General features: G+C 43.4%; 1 pseudogene; it reads right to left on the reverse strand.

Annotated features, from left to right (window-relative positions):
* Window positions 1-8,678: 8,678 nt before the first annotated feature.
* Window positions 8,679-19,762, reverse strand: LOC129518725 (uncharacterized; annotated as a pseudogene).
* Between the last annotated feature and the right edge of the window lie 518 nt (window positions 19,763-20,280).

A 20,280-nucleotide genomic window follows, 5' to 3' on the forward strand; every position in this document is an offset into this window, starting at 1 on the left:
TTTATCCTTTTTCCTGTCGAGGAACACCATGGTTCCTCCTAGTTTAATTATTGTGGACATTGCTGCTGTGAACATTGGGGTGCAGGTGACCCTTCATTTAACTACATCTGTGTCTCTGAAGCTAATACCCAGGATAGCAATGGCTGGGTCATAGGGTGGCTCTATTCTCAGTTTTTGAAGAAATTTGATTCCATTATCTGAAGAGACTGCACCAGCTTTCATTCCTACCAACGGTGCAAGAGTTCTCCCCTTCTCCACATCCTCTGCAATATTTGTTATATCCAGCCGTGTTAGGGTATCCATTCTGAGTTGTAGAAGTGGTATCTCCTTGTGATTTTCATTTGTATTTCCCTGATGACAATTCATGTGGATAATTTTGTTTTTTTTTAATAATAAATTTATTTTGTATTGGTGTTCAATTTGCCAACATACAGAATAACACCCAGTGCTCATCCCATCAAGTTCCCTCATCGGTGCCTGTCACCCAGTCACCCCCAACCCCCGCCCTCCTCCCCTTTCACCACCCCTAGTTCATTTCCCAGAGTTAGGAGACTTCCATGTTCTGTCTCCCTTTCTGATATTTCCTACCCATTTCTTCTTCTTTCCCCTCTATTCCCTTTCACTATTATTTATGTTCCCCAAATGAATGAGAACATATAATGTTTGTCCTTCTCCGATTGACTTATTTCATTCAGCATCATACCCTCCAGTTCCATCCATGTCGAAGAAAAAGGTGGGCATTTGTCATTTCTAAATGCTGAGTAATATTCCATTGTATACATAGACCACATCTTCTTTATCCATTCATCTTTCAATGGACACTGAGGCTCCTTCCAGAGTTTGGCTATTGTAGACATTGCTGCTAGAAACATCGGGGTGCAGGTGTCCTGGCGTTTCATTGCATCTGTGTCTTTGAGGTAAATTCCCATCATTGCAATTGCTAGGTCGTATGGAAGGTCTATGTTCAACTCTTTGAGGAAACTCCACACAGTTTTCCAGAGTGGCTGCACCATTTCACATCCCACCAACAGTGTAAGAGGGTTCCCCTTTCACCGTATCCTCTCCAACTTTTGTGGTTTCATGCCTTGTTAATTTGCCCCATTTTTCTCATCTGCCTGTTGTCCGTGTGTAGGTCTTCTTTGGGGCAATGCCCAGAAATGCATTTTCCCAATTTCTTGACTGGATTGCTTGATTTTTTTTTAGTATGAATTTGTTATGCAAATATCTTTTCCTATTCTGTAGTTTGCCTTTCATTATATTGACCACTCCATTGCTGTGCAGATTTTATCTTGAGGAAGTCCCAGTAGTTCATTTTCTCCTTTGTTTCCTATGCCTTAAATGTATTGCCATTAATTGCAGCATTTCAGGTCAGAAGTTGCTACCTGTATTTTCCTTCATGATTTTGATGAGTTACTGCCTCAGATTTTGGTCTTTCCTTCATATTGAGTTCATCTTTTTGTCTGCGGTAGGAGAATAGTCTACATTCATGCTTCTGTAGGTGGCCATCCAAGTTTTTAGCACTGTTTATTGATGAGTCTGTGTGAACTCCTTTGCACATTCTTTCTTGATTCGGGAGGATTAGTTGATCATCGATTTGATTGGCCACTTCTGGCTTCTCTACTATGTTCCATTCATCCATGTGCTGTTTTGTGCCAGTACCAGCTTGTCTTGATGATAATGACTCAGTGAAACAGCTTGACCACAAACATTGTGATGCCCTTGCTGTGGCACTTTGATTTTTTTCAACATTTTTCTACCTAATCAGCATTTTAAGAAGTAAACTGAGGAAGTCACAGTGAGATGGAAAGCAATTGCATGCTATGGATTAGAAGAATAACTATTGTTGGGACATCTGTGTTCCTCAGTGATTGAGTGTCTCCCTTTGGCTCAGGTCAAACTCAGTGTCCTTGGATGGATCCGACATTAGGATCCCTGCAGGGATTTGTTGTGTCAAGAAGAACCTGTTCTCCCTCAGCCAGTCAAAGGTGGATTTCTCACATATTCCTTCCTGGAGTTAGGAGTAAGGTGTTGTTAATCATGGAGATCTGTGGAAAAGACACAGTGGAAACACAGAAGGGGAATCTTGGGGCAAGATAAACAGAGTTACTGAGACACTTCGGGAGTTCAGTTTAAGGATGTTCTTTTATAAATTTTCCATAAGGTGGTGATGTGTTGAGCCTGTGGAGTCTATATCTTACCATCACCTTACAGGGTTGTGTTGTCCTGACTGCTGTGGATACCTTGTCACTTAATGAACATTTGGTGTGTCCAGTCCCCATTTCAAACCCACCAGCACATTTGAATCTACCTCTGGTCATGAGGGCAGTTTTCCCTTAGGGTGTGCCTCGCTGGAAACCCTCAACAGACTTACGTTACGTATTTGCCCTTTTTCTTCTTATATACATGCAATCCTTTTTGGAATGGGATCAGCCCACGCCAGGTGACGTGAACTGGTGAAGACAATGTCGCAGCTATGCCATCCTATTCCATAGTCTACATATGAACCTACCTGGAGGAGAAGATAAATCAGGGTAATTAAGTCCACTCATGTTCAGCAAGACAAGGGAGCAGCTCTGAATGCCCAGAAGCAGTGGAGGGGTCAGCTTTGTCCAAGTTCAACAATATTTGTACACAATCTTCTCTCCACAGACTTGCACACAGGACTTAAACAAAAAAAAAAAGACTTTTCAACAACAGTAAATGGATAAACTATTCATAGACAATCAATATCCATGCCTGCTCTCCACATCCTCAGCAGGACTTGGTCCATTCTCATTTTATTTGTTTTGGTTCTTTCATAGGCTAGGAAACAGCTGTGAGGAGATATCTCAGTATTTTGTGGTTAGAATTCTCTGATGCTTAGTGATGTTGAACACTGATGGATGTTTGTATTCTTCCCAAGTTTTTGTTTATTTGAGATACAGACAGATTGCGCACATCGAGGAAGGAACAGTGAGAGAAGCGAATTATTTTCTTTTTGTAAACCCAGTGTGGGGATGAGTCCTAGGACCCTGAGTTCATGACCGCAGCTGAGGTCAAAGCTTAACCAATTGACTAACTAAGAACATAATTTGTTTGTTTTCTATAGAAAAATGATTATGGAAGACCTTCATATATTTTTTTAAAAAATTCTATCTATTTAGATGGAAAGAGATAGCAGGAGAGGAAGAGATGGAGAATGAGAGAGAAAATCTCAAGGTGATTCCCCATGACCACAGAGCCTGACTCGGGACTCAATGCCAGGATGCTGAGATTATGACCTGAGCCAAAACCAAGAGTCACAAGCTTAACCACCGGAGGCACCCAGGGCCCAATCCATGCCCAAATTCTTAACTAGGGGATCTGGGTATTGTCATTGTTCTGTGTTACATATTTACTCTTGAGGTTAAGTGTCCCTTCTGTATTTTGGATACTAATTCCTTCTCAATATATAGTTGAACACACTGACCCGCATTTCATAGCCTGCATTCTTACTCTAATATTTGCTATACACAATTTCTATTTTATGTATCACCAGTCGTCTCTTTTTGTCTTTGTTTTACCTATGATTTTGCTTTTATATAAAAAAAATCAGAGCCAAGTAAATGTCGTGATTTTTTCTCCTTAGTTTTCATCTAAGAGTTCCAGGGTCAAGACTTCTGAATTCTTCAATTCATTTTGAGATTTAACGTGTCCATGCATCTCTATGATGTAAGATAAGAACCAAGCGTCATTTTCTTGCATGAGGCTGTCCAACACCATTTGTTATAGAGACTATCCTTTCTCTAGTGTGTATTCGTAGATATCCTGTGGAGAATTTACTAACTGCAGGAACACATATTTACTTCTGGGCTCCTTAATGTGCTGTAGTGTGTACATGTCTGACAATAGATGGTCACACAGTGATGTCCTGAATATGCCTCTCCAAATATTTATAAAGAGGTAAGTGTGATGCCTGAGGATTGGTCTTTTTCATTATTGTATGGTCACTCTCATGGGATTTGTTATTCAAGAAGATTATACATATTTTCTATTTAAAAAAACAACTGGAATTTTGATTAAGTCATTTAACATTAAATTATCAGAATGGAAAACAGAAATAGTGTCTATATAAATACGAATCATCAATATTTATTTTAGTTTATTTTTTATAAATTTATTTTTATTGGTGTTCAATTTGCCAACATATAGAATAACACCCAGTGATCATCCCATCAAGTGCCCCCCTCAATGCCCATCACGCTGTCACCCCCACCCCTTGCCCACCTCCCCTTCCACCACCCCTAGTTCATTTCCCACAGTTAGGAGTCTCTCATGTTCTCTCTCCCTGTCTGATATTTCCCACTTATTTTTTCTCCTATCCCCTTTATTCCCTTGCACTAAATTTATATTCCCCAAAGGAATGAGACCATATAATGTTTGTCCTTCTCCAATTGACTTATTTCACTCAGTATAATACCCTCCAGGTCCATCCACGTTGAAGCAAATGGTGGGTATTTGTCGTTTCTAATGGCTGAGTAATATTCCATTGTATACATAGACCACATCTTCTCTATCCATTCATCTTTCGATGGACACCGAGGCTCCTTCCACAGTTTGGCTATTGTGGACATTTCTGCTATAAACGTTGGGGTGCAGGTGTCCCAGCGTTTCATTGCATCTGAATCTTTGGGGTAAATCCCGAGCAGTCTGCTTCTTTATCCTCTCTCTTCATATACTCAGGCTCCTATCATAAAAACGTCATTAAGACTTCATAAGTCATTGATAGTTCTATGTCTATCCTTGCTGTCTTTACCTTTGGTTCCTCTTCTTTTCAGTCATTATTTTCTATAATTATGTTTTCTCAATCACTGATTTATTCGACTGTTTCATCCACCAACATTATCTTGGCCTTTGCCTGGATTGCATCTTGGTTCTAGTATTTTAATAAGGCTTGATTTGATTTTAATTTATTTATCTTAGCAGACCGGGAAACTTTATTGTCTTTTCTACTTTTTCTAAACCTAGCTGGTATTGTATTTTTTGATCTTTGTTTTAAAGTCCGATTTACACACCTTGTGTAAATATTGATCAAATACCTTCCCTTTATATTTGCAATCTGGTCAGTCTACTCAGTACATTTGTTCATTATTTCATTTTTTCCTACAACGAAAAAAGGTAAGGAAAGACAAATATCAAAAAATGAAGATTCTGGGTTTGTTTCAGTCTACCTCTTGTAGGAATACATATCATAAAATTTTTTAAATAAATAAAATGAAATTCAAAAAAATAAGTATACATTATACATATAATATAAGCATTAACGAGAAAATTTAAGAAGAAAATAATGGTGTGAAGATTAATTACTTTAAACAAATATGGAAAAAGGGAAGACAAAAGAGAGAAATGGTCATTCTAAGTAGACAAATATCTGAATCTCTGGGAAAGGAGATGAACGATATATGGAAGAAGCACATAACATAAAATTATAGTACAAATACACCAAGGCCCTACGTGGAGCCTCAGGTGGAAGCTGTCCTCTCCCCAGGGTCACCAGCTGGTTCTGAAGATCAGGTGTACACTGTGCACATGCTTTTACTGGAGCTTTTACCACAAGCTTTTACTGGACCCATGAGGATCCTCATGGTTAGGATCTGGATTGGAGGACCTCCCACCTGCATGGAACAAATCCTTGATCCTTCAGGTGCTGATATCAGTTCGCTGGGTGTGACCTCTACCATCTGCATGCTGAAACCTATCGCCCATGTGATGTGAGGCAGAGGTGGAGCCTTAGGGGAGCACTTAGGTCAGAAAGCGTGCAGCCTCATGATGGGATCAGGTCCCTTATACACCAGGACTAGGAAAGCTCCCCGCACACTGGACCAATCTGAGGTGACAGGGAATGGACAGGCTAGGATGTGGGCGGTCGCCAGACACCACATATGCCTACTCTTGGACCTCAGGGTTTCCAGGCTCCAAGTCTGTGGGAATGAGTGTCTGTTGTTTGATTCATCAAGTCCATGTAGGATGTTCCAGCAGGGGAACCAGGATAAGGTTGTTTATATTGTCTTTATTTAAATGCAATTTGCCAGCATATTGTATAACACACATGTGGTCCTCTTCACATCACATGCCCTCCATAATGCTGATCTGTTATGCCCAAGATTGCAAATCTGAGAAACCACCAAGGAGCTGACACGGATGCAAGCGCAAGAAGGTTTATTAGCAAGCTCGAGCTTGGGTCCCAGTTACCTGACACAGTGGAGCAGGGACTTGGACCCTGAAGTAGGTTACAGCTGGGTTTTTTATGGACTGGTCTAGGGGATTTTTCAGAAGGGGCGGAGGAATTTCTCAGGTTCTGTTTACATTCTGATATGGGGCTTTCAAGGGCATGGAGCTCTGTTCTCATTCTAATGTGGGGCTTTCTGCCACTGCCTTGGGCTGTTGTCTTTCTGTTATGGGATTCCCTGCCCAGGACATTCTGCACTTTTTCCTGTAAAGTTCAGCTCTTATTTACAGGGGTCTAAGATGGCTGTATTTGTGATAATCCTAAACTTGAGGTGGAATGGCCTTAATTTTTCTCAGCCTCCACATTTCCCCCTCTCAGAGAAACTTAAGGAAGGACCCAATCATGGGTCCATGTTGGTCTCCGAGTGAGCCAGTGGGAATGATTAAACCATGATTCAAACCAACCTTGTCGCTGTTCTCGCTCCCATTTACGTCTAGCCAAACCTTTTCTGACTTTTGCCACAGATTCCCGGACTATTCCTGAGTGGCCAGTAAAGAAGCAACACTCCTCTTTTGGGGCAGCACATAAACCCCCTCCTTGCTTGCAAAAGCCTCTCTACACTTCCGATGCTCCCATCTTTTTAAACCTTAAAAGACTTTAAAGCAAGGCTGAATTGGGTGCACATTTTTAAATGGCTAACGGGGATTGGTTCTGGCACGAAGAGGACAGAGCATAAGCAACATTAGTGGGGTAAGTGAGAATGGCACAGTCTTAGCTTTAGGGGATTGTGGCCTTTCCATTCTGGAACAAAGTCCTTGAGAATGGCGTGTGGGTCAGCTGGCCAGATGTGTGTGTAGCGGACCCAGGGAGTAATCCCGTCGACCTTGAGAGCATTGGGAGTGGTCAGGATCACAATATAGTGTCCCTTCCAGGGAGGTTGAAGTGTCTGGTGTTGGTATCTCCTCACCTACACCCAGTCACCTGGCCAGTATCCATGGGGACCCGGGGGTGGCCCAGTCTCGTAGAGGGCCCTCAGCTAAGGTCACACCTGCTCATGGATTCTTTGTAATATTTGAAGGGAGAAAAGGAGTTGGTGATCATCAAATTCAGCAAGCACCTCAGGTTTTAAATTGGGGATAATAGGTGGAGGAAGACTGAACATGATCTCGTAGGGAGTCAGTCCCATCTTATATGGGAAGTTCCTCACCCTATATAGGGCGAAGGGGAGGAGAGTCACCCAGTCCCTGCCAGTCTCCAGTGATAATTTAGTTAAAGTCTCCTTTAATATTCATTTATCTTTGGGATCCCTGGGTGGCGCAGCGGTTTAGTGCCTGCCTTTGGCCCAGGGCGCAAACCTGGATACCTGGGATCGAATCCCACGTCGGGCTCCTGGTGCATGGAGCCTGCTTCTCCCTCTGCCTGTGTCTGTGCCTCTCTCTCTCTCTCTCTCTCTCTCTCTCTCTGTGTATGACTATCATAAATAAATAAAAAATTAAAAAAACTGGCCATAAAAAATATATATTCTGTTCATCCTCTCTACCTGTCCTGAGCCTTGGGACCTATATGCACAATGTAATTTCCAGTCTGCCCCAAGTGCTAGTGCCACTCCCTGTGTTACCTTAGAGACGAATCCTGGGCTGTTGTCTGATCCAATCTTAACAGAAATACCTCACCTCAGTAAAATGTCTTCTAGCAGTTTCTTGGTCACAGTCTGTACTGTTTCATGTTTGGTGGGAAATGCCTCCGTCCATCCTGAAAAAGTATCTACAAACACTAGTAAATACCTGTATCCATATTTTTCAGGTTTAACCTCAGTGAAGTCCACTTCCCAGTAGGCTCCTGGGCGGTCCCCTCGGAGCCGAGTGCCCGGGTTAGATCCATGGGCGGTGACATTAGTTAACTGGCATGCGTGGCAGCTTGCCACAATCTGCTCCATCTTTGCTCGAGAGTTTTTAATAGTGATCTTTGCATGTCGTATGAGGTCTTCCATCTTCCTTATTCCCATGTGAGTACTCCAGTGCATTTTTGATAGGATTCGCCATCCTAGTTCCTCCTGCAGCCAACGGTCAATGTCAGTCATTGGGGCTGATGGCGTTTGGTGGAGACGATATTCGACTTCTAAACTCAGGACAAGCACCTTAATCGGGCACCCTTCTTTGTTTAGAATTTTTGACCCTTCAGGATGGAAGTGAATTTGTGCCCCGATCTTGGTGAGCAAATCCCGACCTAACAATGGGTAGGGGCACTCAGGGATGACCATGAAGGAATGGGATACCCAGCCCATGCCGAGATCCACAGTTCTTTGGGAAGCCCATGACTACTGTCTGGTGCCCGTGGCCTCTTGCACCCGTGAAGTCTTCTTTGCCAATTTCCCTTGGGGTTGTAATAAAACCGAATGCTGTGCCCCAGTGTCCACTAGGAATTCAACGGGTTTCCCCTACACTCTGAGAGTCACCCTGGGCTCGGGAAGAGGTGCCAAACCCCAACTCCCCTAGTCGTCCAGGTCCTCCATCTCCAAGATCTTGGCAGGGGCCTTAGATCTTTTGTTAAGACAGTTTTTTACCCAGTGGCCCTCTTCTTTGCAATAAACACATTGGTTTTTGTTCAGCTTAGGGCACTCCTTATGGGGACCAGGGTCATCCTCCTTACATGTCCCTGAAGCCAGCTTCTTGAGGTGCCTCAGTCTTTCCCATGGGTCTTCCGTGGTTGGCCAGCAGGATCTTGGCCAGGTTTCAGGTCTGCTGGTCACATAGTTTGGCTTGTTGCTCTTCCAGACTTTCTCTATTATTATAGACTCTGCTACTATTACTAAGTGCTGCAAACTTTTCTCTCCTAGGCTGTCTACTCTTTTCAATTTCTTTTTAATGTCCAGAGTGCCCTGGTTAACAAAAGCCATGATAATTGCAGCTTTGTTTCCGGGGCTTCTGGGTTCATAGGGGTGTACTGCCTAAAAGCCTCCATGATTCTCTCTAAGAAGGCTGCTGGACTCTCATCCTTACCCTGTCTCACATCATATACCTTGGCCAGATTGGTAGGCTTGCAAGCGGCAGCCTGAAGACCTGCCATTAGAGTCTGGCAGTATACCTGGAGTCTCTCCTTACCTTCAGCCGAGTTGTAGTCCCAGGTGGGGCAGGATAAAGAGAAGGCAGCATTTATGAGGTTGGGTTTTGAGTCGGCTGTCTGTCCTCTCCCAGGATAGACTTCCAGGCTTCCACCTGAATTCATTCTCTCTTCGGTGGAGAAGAGAACCTGCAAGAGCTGTTGGCAGTCATCCCAAGTGGGCTGGTTGGTAAAGAGGGCAGTATCTAAAAGCCCGATTAGATCTCTCGAATTTAAAAAAAAATTAAAAAAAATTTAAAACATGAAATAAAGGGATCCCTGGGTGGCTCAGTGGTTTAGCACCTGCCTTTGGCCCAGGGCGTGATCCTGGAGTCCCGGCATCGTGTCCCACGTCGGGCTCCCGGCAAGGAGCCTGCTTCTCCCTCCTCCTGTGTCTCTGCCTCTCTATGTCTATCATAAATAAATAAATCTTTAAAAAAATGAAATAGGCATCCCTGGGTGGCGCAGCGGTTTGGCGCCTGCCTTTGGCCCAGGGCGCGATCCTGGACACCCGGGATCGAATCCCATGTCAGGCTCCCGGTGCATGGAGCCTGCTTCTCCCTCTGCCTGTGTTTCTGCCTCTCTCTCTCTCTCTCTCTCTCTCTCTCTGTATGACTATCATAAATTAAAAAAAATGAAATAAAAAGATCTCTTGAATTATCAGAGAACTTTGCAATTTGGATTTTCCAATTATATAAATCACTGGTGGAGAACGGCCAATATAGCATTAACTGTCTGCCAGTCTCCTCAGGGGGCCCCATCGTGCAGAGGGGAAGGGCTATGGAGTTGGCCGGCCCTGCATTTGGAGGTGGGGCCGCCCGGTGGGTCCTTCCGTGTGTCCCCGCTGCTGACCCCCACACAGGGACTCCCTCGTCAGGGAAGGGTGGCGCCCCTTCTGCAGCCCCCAGTAGGGCTCCAATGGAGGGGCGGAAGGGGGAGTGGGTGCCCAGTAGGGCGGCGGGAGAATCAGGTCCTCCGGGGAAGAATCCTGCAAGACCAGATTAAGGGGTGCTTGGGCCATAGATTCGGTCTCCTTCTCGGCTTTCTGCAGGGATGGAATCTTGGTAGGTCCTGCTTTGGGGGGTAAAAATGGTTGTAGCCAAGGAGGGGGATTCTCGATCATGTCCTGCCAGGCCAGGATGGAGGGCACCTGGTCAGAGTGGCCATCCAGTTTGTCCCTGAAGATCACAGCCTTAACCTGAATGATAATAGGTTGGTGGAAAGTTCCTTCTCGGGGGGCCATCCCACGTCAAAGGTTGGCCATTCTGAAAGGCAGTAAGTTTGAAATCTCCTTCTCCTTATGTAAACAGTCATGACCGTTAACAAAGACACAGTAACACAGACAAATGCACAAACAGTTAACAAGGACATAGTAACAGAGACAAACTTTCCAGTGTGGCCGCAGAGACAAAACAGAAAGTAATCCGAAGACCTGGCAGCCGGCACTCCTTACATGTGAGGACCTCCATCCTCTTTACAGATGAGGACTCCCGTCCTCCTTACAGATGAGGACCCCATCCTCCTTGCAGATGAGGACCTCTGTCATCCTTACAGATGAAGACCCCCTTCTCCTTACAGATGGGGACCTCTGTCCTCCTTACAGTTAAGGACCTCCGTCCTCCTTACAGATGAGAACCCCATCCTCCTTACATGAGGACCCTGTCTTCCTTACAGATGAGGACTCCCATCCTCCTTAGAGATGAGGACCCTGTCATCCTTACAGATGGGGACCTCTGTCCTCCTTAAAGATGAGGACCTCCATCCTCCTTACAGGAGGACCCCATCCTCCTTACAGATGAAGACCCTGTCCTCCAGGCAGGGGAAAGGGACATCTCCTCAAGACCCCCGGTCGACGGCCTGCCAGTGCATCTGCCTAAGCTGATGTCGACCCAATACAGATTGGAATTCCTACAGGTAAAAGTACAGTTTAGAGCTCTCAGAGAATATTCACACAAAAGGTGGAAAAAGTTGAGAGCCCTCACCACGCTTGAAACCCTCCAGATGGGGTCCTGGGGATTTCTCGGATCCCGGATGAACCCCCAAATGTTGTGCCCAAGATGGCAAATCCGAGAAACCACCAAGGAGTCGACACCAATGCAAGCACCCGAGGGTTTATTAGCACGCTCAAACTTGGGTCCAAGTATACCCAAACACAGCCGAGCAGGGACTTGGACCCCAAAGTGGGTTACAGCTGGGTTTTTTATGGGCTGGTCTAGGGGATTTTCAGAAGGGGTGGAGAAATTTCTCAAGTTCTGTTTACATTCTGAGATGTGGCTTTCAGGGACATGGAGCTCTCTTCTCATTCTAATATGGGGCTTTCTGTCACTGGCTTGGGCTGTTGTCTTTCTGATATAGGATTCTCTCCCAAGGGCAATTCTGAGCTCTGTTGTCTTTCTGAAATGGGATTCCCTGCCGAGGACATTCTGCAGTTTTTTTCTCTAAAGTCCAGCTCTTATTCACAGGGGCTTAGGATGGCTGTACTTGTGCTAATGCTAAATTTCTGGTGGAATGGCCTTAATTTTTCTTGGCCTCCACAGATCAATGAGTCGCCCCATCCACCTGCCCACCTCCCTTCCAGAGACCATTACTTTGTTTCCAGAATTAAGTGTCTCTCATGGTTTGTCTTCCTCTCTAATTTTCCCAACATTGTTCCCCTCCTTTCCCTTATAGTCCTTTGCAATATTTCTTATATTCCATGTATGAGTGAGACCATATGTTTGCATTCTTTCTCTCACTGACTTATTTCACTCAGCATAACGTCCTCCAGTTGCATCCATGACAAAGCAAATGGTGGGTATTGATTCTTTCTGATGGAGGAACAACAACAATGGCAGCAGCAAGGTCTCCAGCCCTGGAGTCAGCTCCCTGCAGTAACTAACCCAGTCTCCTGGTCCCCTCCCCCCCCCACTGGCTTAGATGCTCCAGGGGCAGTGGGGGGCACTGACCTGCACAGCTTGGTGACTCAGGTGGCAGGAGAGTCCTGGCTGTCCCTGGGGTACTGCAGGACCCTGGGGTTTGTCTGATGGGTGCCCTGGGATCCAGGGCCATGCGCTTCTGGAATTGCGCTCCCGTGGCCCGCACCTCCCAAAGGCCGCAATATACAGACCCCACTGTCCGGAGCCCCTGCCTCCCTGGCTTCTCCCAAATGCCCTACAGGCTGCACTCCAGCTCTTTACTGGGACCTACCCAAGAGTTTTGGTGTGCTTTCCCCCATGGTGCACTTCCTCTCTTAGTGACTCTGGGAAACTGGAGGCTTCACTGCCCCTCCTGCAATTCTGTCCAATTTCCCTGCTAAGCACTTTTCAATTTGGGAAGAATCCAGTGTAGATTTTTTAAAGTTCCCACTTCTCTGGGGCTGGGCTTTCCTGTCCCAGAGGTTTTCACCCATCTTGCCACACTTCCTCTTATTTGAGTCCATGTGAAATAATCTGCTACAGGGTCAAATCCTACAAATCCACTCACAAACTCTTAGAATTAATGAATGTGTTCAGAGAATCTATAGGATACAGAATCAACATGGAAAATAAATTTATGTTTCAACACACTAACAACAAATTACCTAAAAGACAATTAACATAATAATTCTGTTGACACCAGCATTAAAAATAAAGTATTTAGGATTCAACTTCAAGAAGTATAAAATATTGTATAATAAAGATTACCTACATTGATGGGAGTAAAAGGCTAGGCTGGGAGCATCAAGGCCAGTGCTGACTGGAAGATATTTGCAAATGACATATCAGATAAAGGCCTAGTTTCCAAGATCTATAAAGAACTTCTAAAGAAAACCAAACCTGGGGCATCAGAATGCATGATTTCAAGCTGTACACCATAGCTATGATCATTAATACAGTGCGGTCCTGGCAAAAAACAGACACATAGATCAATAGAACAGCATAGAGAACCAGGAAATGGGCCCCCAAATGTATGGTAAAAATCATCGACAAAATAGGAAAGAATATTCCCTGGGAAAATAAAGCAGTCTCAAAAATAATTGGCATGAATAAAATTGAACAGCTTCTGTAAAATAATTAAACTGGACCATTCTCTTATACTAAACAAAAATATAAAGTCAAAGTAATTAAAATGTGAGACAACAGGAAAAAAATGTGAGACAACAATCCGCTAAATCTCTGTCAGGGGAGGAGAGGGAACAACTTTCTGGAACTTCGCAACAGCAATTTTTTGCAAGGCATATCTAAAAAGGTAAGGCCAACAAAAGCAAAAATGAATTTTTTGCAGTGTGGCAGGATACAAAATCAATGCCCAGAAGTCAGTGGCATTTCTATACACTAAAAATGAGACTGAAGAAAGAGAAATTAAGCAGTCAATCCCGTTTATAATTGCACCCAAAAACATAAGATACCTAGGAATAAACCTAACCAAAGAGGTAAAGGATCTATACCCTAAAACCTAAAGAACACTTCTGAAAGATATGGAGGAAGACACAAAGAGATGGAGAGATATTCCATGCTCATGGATTGGAAGAATTAATAATGTGAAAATGTCAATGTTACGCAGGGCAATGTACACGTTTAATGCAAACCCTATCAAAATACCATGGACTTTCTCAGAGAGTTAGAACAAATTATTTTAAGATTTGTGCAGAATCAGAAAAGACTGCGAATAGCCAGGGGAATTTTAAAAAAGAAAACCATAGCTGGGGGCATCACAATGCAAGATTTCAGGTTGTACTACAAAGCTGTGGTCATCAAGACAGTGTGGTACTGGCACAAAAACAGACACATAGATCAATGGAACAGAATAGAGAACCCAGAAGTGGACCCTGAACTTTATGGTCAACTAGTATTCGATAAAGGAGGAAAGACGATCCACTGGAAGAAAGACAGTCTCTTCAATAAATGGTGCTGGGAAAATTGGACATCCACATGCAGAAGAATGAAACTAGACCACTCTCTTACACCAGACACAAAGATAAACTCAAAATGGATGAAAGATCTAAGTGTGAGACAAGAGTCCGTCAAAATCCTAGAGGAGAACACAGGCAACACCCTTTTTGAACTTGGCCACAGTAACTTCGTGCAAGATACATCCACGAAGGCAAAAGGAACAAAAGCAAAAATGAACAATTGGGACTTCATCAAGAGAAGAAGCTTTTGCACAGCAAAGGATACAGTCAACAAAACTCAAAGACAACCTACAGAATGGGAGAAGATATTTGCAAATAACATATCAGATAAAGGGCTAGTTTCCAAGATCTATAAAGAACTTTTTAAACTCAACAGCAAAGAAACAAGCAATCCAATCATGAAATGGGCAAAAGACATGAAGAGAAATCTCACAGAGGAAGACGTAGACATGGTCAACAAGCACATGAGAAAATGCTCTGCATCACTTGCCATCAGGGAAATACAAATCAAAAACACAATGAGATACCACCTCACACCAGTGAGAATGGGGAAAATCAACAAGGCAGGAAACCACAAATGTTGGAGAGGATGCTGAGAAAAGGGAACCCTCTTACACTGTTGGTGGGAATGTGAACTGGTGCAGCCACTCTGGAAAACTGTGTGGAGGTTCCTCAAAGAGTTAAAAATAGACCTGCCCTACGACCCAGCAATTGCACTGCTGGGGATTTACCCTAAAGATTCAGATGCAATGAAACGCCGGGACACCTGCACCCCGATGTTTCTAGCAGCCATGTCCACAATAGCCAAACTGTGGAAGGAGCCTCGGTGCCCATCGAAAGATGAATGGATAAAGAAGATGTGGTCTATGTGTACAATGGAATATTACTGAGACATTAGAAATGAAGAACACCCACCATTTGCTTCGAGGTGATTAGAACTGGAGGGTATTATGCTGAGTGAAGTAAGTCGGTTGCAAAAGAACAAACATATGGTCTCATTCATTCAGGGAGAATAAAAAGTAGTGAAAGGGAATAAAGGGGAAAGGAGATAAAATGAGTGGGAAATATCAGAGAGGTCGACAGAACATGAGAGACTCCTAACTCTGGGAAAGGAACTCTGGGAAGGGGTAGTGGTAAGGGAGGTCGGCGGGGTTAGGGGTGACTGGGTGACGGGCAATGAGGCGTCACATGATGGGATGAGCACTGGGTGTTATACTATATGTTGGCAAAGCGAACTCCAATAAAAAATAATTAAGAAATAAAATTAGAAAACAAATGAAACTTCAGGTGATGAGGAATAATCCTAACTAAAGAGGAAAGGACCTAGAGTCTAATACTTCTAAAATATGTATGAAAGACATTAAAGAAGACAGAAATATTCTATAGTTTTTAGGGTATAGATCCTTTACCTCTTTGGTTAGGTTTATTCCTAGGTATCTTATGCTTTTGGGTGCAATTGTAAATGGGATTGACTCCTTAATTTCTCTTTCTTCAGTCTCATTGTTAGTGTATAGGAATGCCATTGATTTCTGGGCATTGATTTTGTATCCTGCCACGCTACCAAATTGCTGTATGAGTTCTAGCAATCTTGGGGTGGAGGCTTTTGGGTTTTCTATGTAGAGTATCATGTCATCGGCGAAGAGGGAGAGTTTGACTTCTTCTTTGCCAATTTGAATGCCTTTAATGTCTTTTTGTTGTCTGATTGCTGAGGCTAGGACTTCCAATACTATGTTGAATAGCAGTGGTGAGAGTGGACATCCCTGTCTGGTTCCTGATCTTAGGGGAAAGGCTCCCAGTGCTTCCCCATTGAGAATGATATTTGCTGTGGGCTTTTCGTAGATGGCTTTTAAGATATCGAGGAAAATTCCCTCTATCCCTACACTCTGAAAAGTTTTAATCAGGAATGGATGCTGTATTTTGTCAAATGCTTTCTCTGCATCTAATGAGAGGATCATATGGTTCTTGGTTTTTCTCTTGCTGATATGATGAATCACATTGATTGTTTTACGAGTGTTGAACCAGCCTTGCATCCCGGGGATAAATCCTACTTGGTCATGGTGAATAATTTTCTTAATGTGTTGTTGGATCCTATTGGCTAGTATCTTGTTGAGAATTTTTGCATCCATGTTCATCAGGGATATTGGTCTGTAATTCTCCTTTTTGGTGGGGTCTTTGTCTGGTTTTGGAATTAAGGTGATGCTGGCCTCATAGAATGAATTTGGAAGTACTCCATCTCTTTCTATCTTTCCAAACAGCTTTAGTAGAATAGGTATGATTTCTTCTTTAAACATTTGATAGAATTCCCCTGGGAAGCCATCTGGCCCTGGACTCTTGTGTCTTGGGAGGTTTTTGATGACTTCTTCAATTTCCTCCCTGGTTATTGGCCTGTTCAGGTTTTCTATTTCTTCCTGCTCCAGTTTTGGTAGTTTGTGGCTTTCCAGGAATGCGTCCATTTCTTCTAGATTGCGTAATTTATTGGCGTAGAGCTGTTCATAATATGTTTTTAAAATCGTTTTTATCTCCTTGGTGTTGGTAGTGAGGAAGACACAAAGAGATGGAAAAATATTCCATGCTCATGGATTGGAAGAATTAATATTGTGAAAATGTCAATGCTACCCAGTGCAATTTACACGTTTAATGCAATCCCTATCAAAATACCATGGACTTTCTTCAGAGACTTAGAACAAATTATTTTAAGATTTGTGTGGAATCAGAAAAGACCCCGAATAGCCAGGGGAATTTTAAAAAAGAAAACCATAGCTGGGGGCATCACAATGCCAGATTTCAGGTTGTACTACAAAGCTGTGGTCATCAAGACAGTGTGGTACTGGCACAAAAACAGACACATAGACCAATGGAACAGAATAGAGAACCCAGAAGTGGACCCTGAACTTTATGGTCAACTAATATTCGACAAAGGAGGAAAGACGATCCACTGGAAGAAAGACAGTCTCTTCAATAAATGGTGCTGGGAAAATTGGTCATCCACATGCAGAAGAATGAAACTAGACCACTCTCTTGCACCATACACAAAGATAAACTCAAAATGGATGAAAGATCTAAATGTGAGACAAGACTCCATCAAAATCCTAGAGGAGAACACAGGCAACACCCTTTTTGAACTTGGCCACAGTAACTTCTTGCAAGATACATCCACGAAAACAAAAGAAACAAAAGCAAAAATGAACTATTGGGACTTCATCAAGATAAGAAGCTTTTGCACAGCAAAGGATACAGTCAACAAAACTGAAAGACAACCTACAGAATGGGAGAAGATATTTGCAAATAACATATCAGATAAAGGGCTAGTTTCCAAAATCTATAAAGAACTTATTAAACTCAACACCAAAGAAACAAACAATCCAATCATGAAATGGGCAAAAGACATGAAGAGAAATCTCACAGAGGAAGACATAGACATGGCCAACATGCACATGAGAAAATGCTCTGCATCACTTGCCATCAGGGAAATACAAATCAAAACCACAATGAGATACCACCTCACACCAGTGAGAATGGGGAAAATTAATAAGGCAGGAAACAACAAATGTTGGAGAGGATGCGGAGAAAAGGGAACCCTCTTACACTGTTGGTGGGAATGTGAACTGGTGCAGCCACTCTGGAAAACTGTGTGGAGGTTCCTCAAAGAATTAAAAATAGACCTGCCCTACGACCCAGCAATTGCACTGTTAGGGATTTACCCCGAAGATTCAGATGCAATGAAACGCCGGGGCACCTGCACCCCGATGTTTCTAGCAGCCATGTCCACAATAGCCAAACTGTGGAAGGAGCCTCGGTGCCCATCGAAAGATGAATGGATAAAGAAGATGTGGTTTATGTATACAATGGAATATTACTCAGCCATTAGAAACAACAAATACCCACCATTTGCTTCAACGTGGATGGAACTGGAGGGTATTATGCTGAGTGAAGTAAGTCAATCGGAGAAGGACAAACAGTGTATGTTCTCACTCATTTGGGGAATATGAATAATAGTGAAGGGGAATATAAGGGAAGGGAGAAGAAATGTGTGGGAGATATCAGAAAGGGACACAGAACATAAAGACTTCTAACTCTGGGAAATGAACTAGGGGTGGTGGAAGGGGAGGAGGGCGGGGGGTGGGGGTGAATGGGTGACGGGCACGGAGGGGGACACTTGACGGGATGAGCACTGGGTGTTATTCTGTATGTTGGTAAATTGAACACCAATAAAAATTAATAATAAAAAAATAATAATAAAATAAAATAAAATAAAATCCTTGCACATTTGAACCGACAAATACCCACCCTTTACTTCAATGTGGATAGAACTGGAGGGTATTATGCTGAGTGAAATAAGTCAATCAGAGGAGGATAAACATTAGAGGGTCTTATTCATTTAGGGAATATAAAAAATAGAGAAAGGGAATAAAGTAGAAAGGGGGGAAATGAGTGGTAAATGTCAGGTTAGGAGACAGAACATGAGACTCCTAACTCTGGGAAATGAACGTGGGGTAGTGGAAGGGAGGTGGGTGGGGGGTGGGGGTCACTGGGTGACGGGCACTGAGGTGGGCAATTGACGGGATGAGCACTGGGTGTTATGCTATATGTTGGCTAATAAATCTCCAAAAACGAATATACAAAATAAAAGAAAATAAAATCTTAGCACACTGGGCTGAGTGGTTATTTCACGTGCCATGTATACAGCCGGGACTCCCCTTATAAAGGAGAAGTTACAGTACATGGAGATATGGATAATTGGTATTTCAGGACAGTAGTAAGAACACTTAAGCAGTTCTGTCCTTACACATATAAGAATAGCTGTTGACTAAAACCAAAATGTTTCCAAATCAGAAACTGCTTAAGGATTAAGCAAAGAAGGAGACACTGTCGTTTTTGGACGTTGGCATATTTCTTTCTATGACAAAAAATTTTGTAAGTTAGAGACTGAATACGTAAGCACAGAATCCTATGCCCAGTAGAGACTCCCTGGGGGAAAATACTCCTTGGAGAGGAAGCCCAAACCTAGACGGGAAACCTGCCCACAATCTCCCTCTGCACCTGCTCCTGGGCCTTCAAGACAGAAGTGGTGAGGAGTGTGCACCCCCCGGTGGTCCCGATCTTCTACAGGGAGGTTTGTGTCTGGGCTCACACTGAGGTCCCCTCACTGTGTCCTTCGCACAGTAATACACGGCCGTGTCCTCGGCTCTCAGGCTGTTCATCTGCAGATACAGCGTGTTCTTGGCGTTGTCTCTGGAGATGGTGAATCGGCCCTTCACAGCGTCTGCGTAGTATGTGCTACTTCCACCACTATTAATAGCTGCGACCCACTGCAGCCCCTTCCCTGGAGCCTGGCGGACCCAGCTCATGCCGTAGCTACTGAAGGTGAATCCAGAGGCCACACAGGAGAGTCTCAGGGACCCCCAGGCTTCACCAGGTCTCCCCCAGACTCCACCAGCTGCACCTCTCCCTGGACACCTGCAGACACAAGACATCCTGGTCAGGAAACTGTCCCACATCCCCTGTTTCTGTCACTCATCTCCACTCACATACTCGAGGTCTCTTGTTCTCCATGAATTACCTTTTAAAATAGTGACAAGGAAAACCCAGCTGAGCACAGACTCCATGGTGGTTTGTCTGTGTTCTGTCCTGATCCCTGAAGGCAGTCACCTGGGGATCCTGGGGCTGGGGCTCCTCTCCCAGCTGCAGGGTTGGAGCTGACCTGGTTTAATCAGTGGAGGGAGGACCTTATTTGCATATCCTCTGATTATAACCAGCTCCAGACCTACATTCGAGACTTTAATTTGACCTCAAGTTTTGCTTCAGAATTCTATAGAAATTTATGTAGCTGGCACTATGACTATATAAATTTTTAACGTGTAAGTGGAGTTATTTGCATTTCTGGGTGCATTTTAAAAAGACTCTTATCAATATAGGTAATTTTCCATAGAATATTTTATCTCCTTAGTAAATTTTCATCCTAAATATTTATTTTTGAAACCAGTTATGGTGGATTATTATGTTAATTTTGTGTAGGTTATTTGTTGTTAGTTTGTAGAAACATATCTTCCTTTATTTCCTGATTTTGTATCCTGATTTTTCCTGAGCTCTAAGTTATTTCTTCCAGATTTTAGTGAGGTTTTTA

The sequence above is a fragment of the Nyctereutes procyonoides genome, unplaced genomic scaffold, assembly GCF_905146905.1.
Source record: "Nyctereutes procyonoides isolate TBG_1078 unplaced genomic scaffold, NYPRO_anot_genome, whole genome shotgun sequence".
Lineage (NCBI taxonomy): Eukaryota > Metazoa > Chordata > Mammalia > Carnivora > Canidae > Nyctereutes > Nyctereutes procyonoides.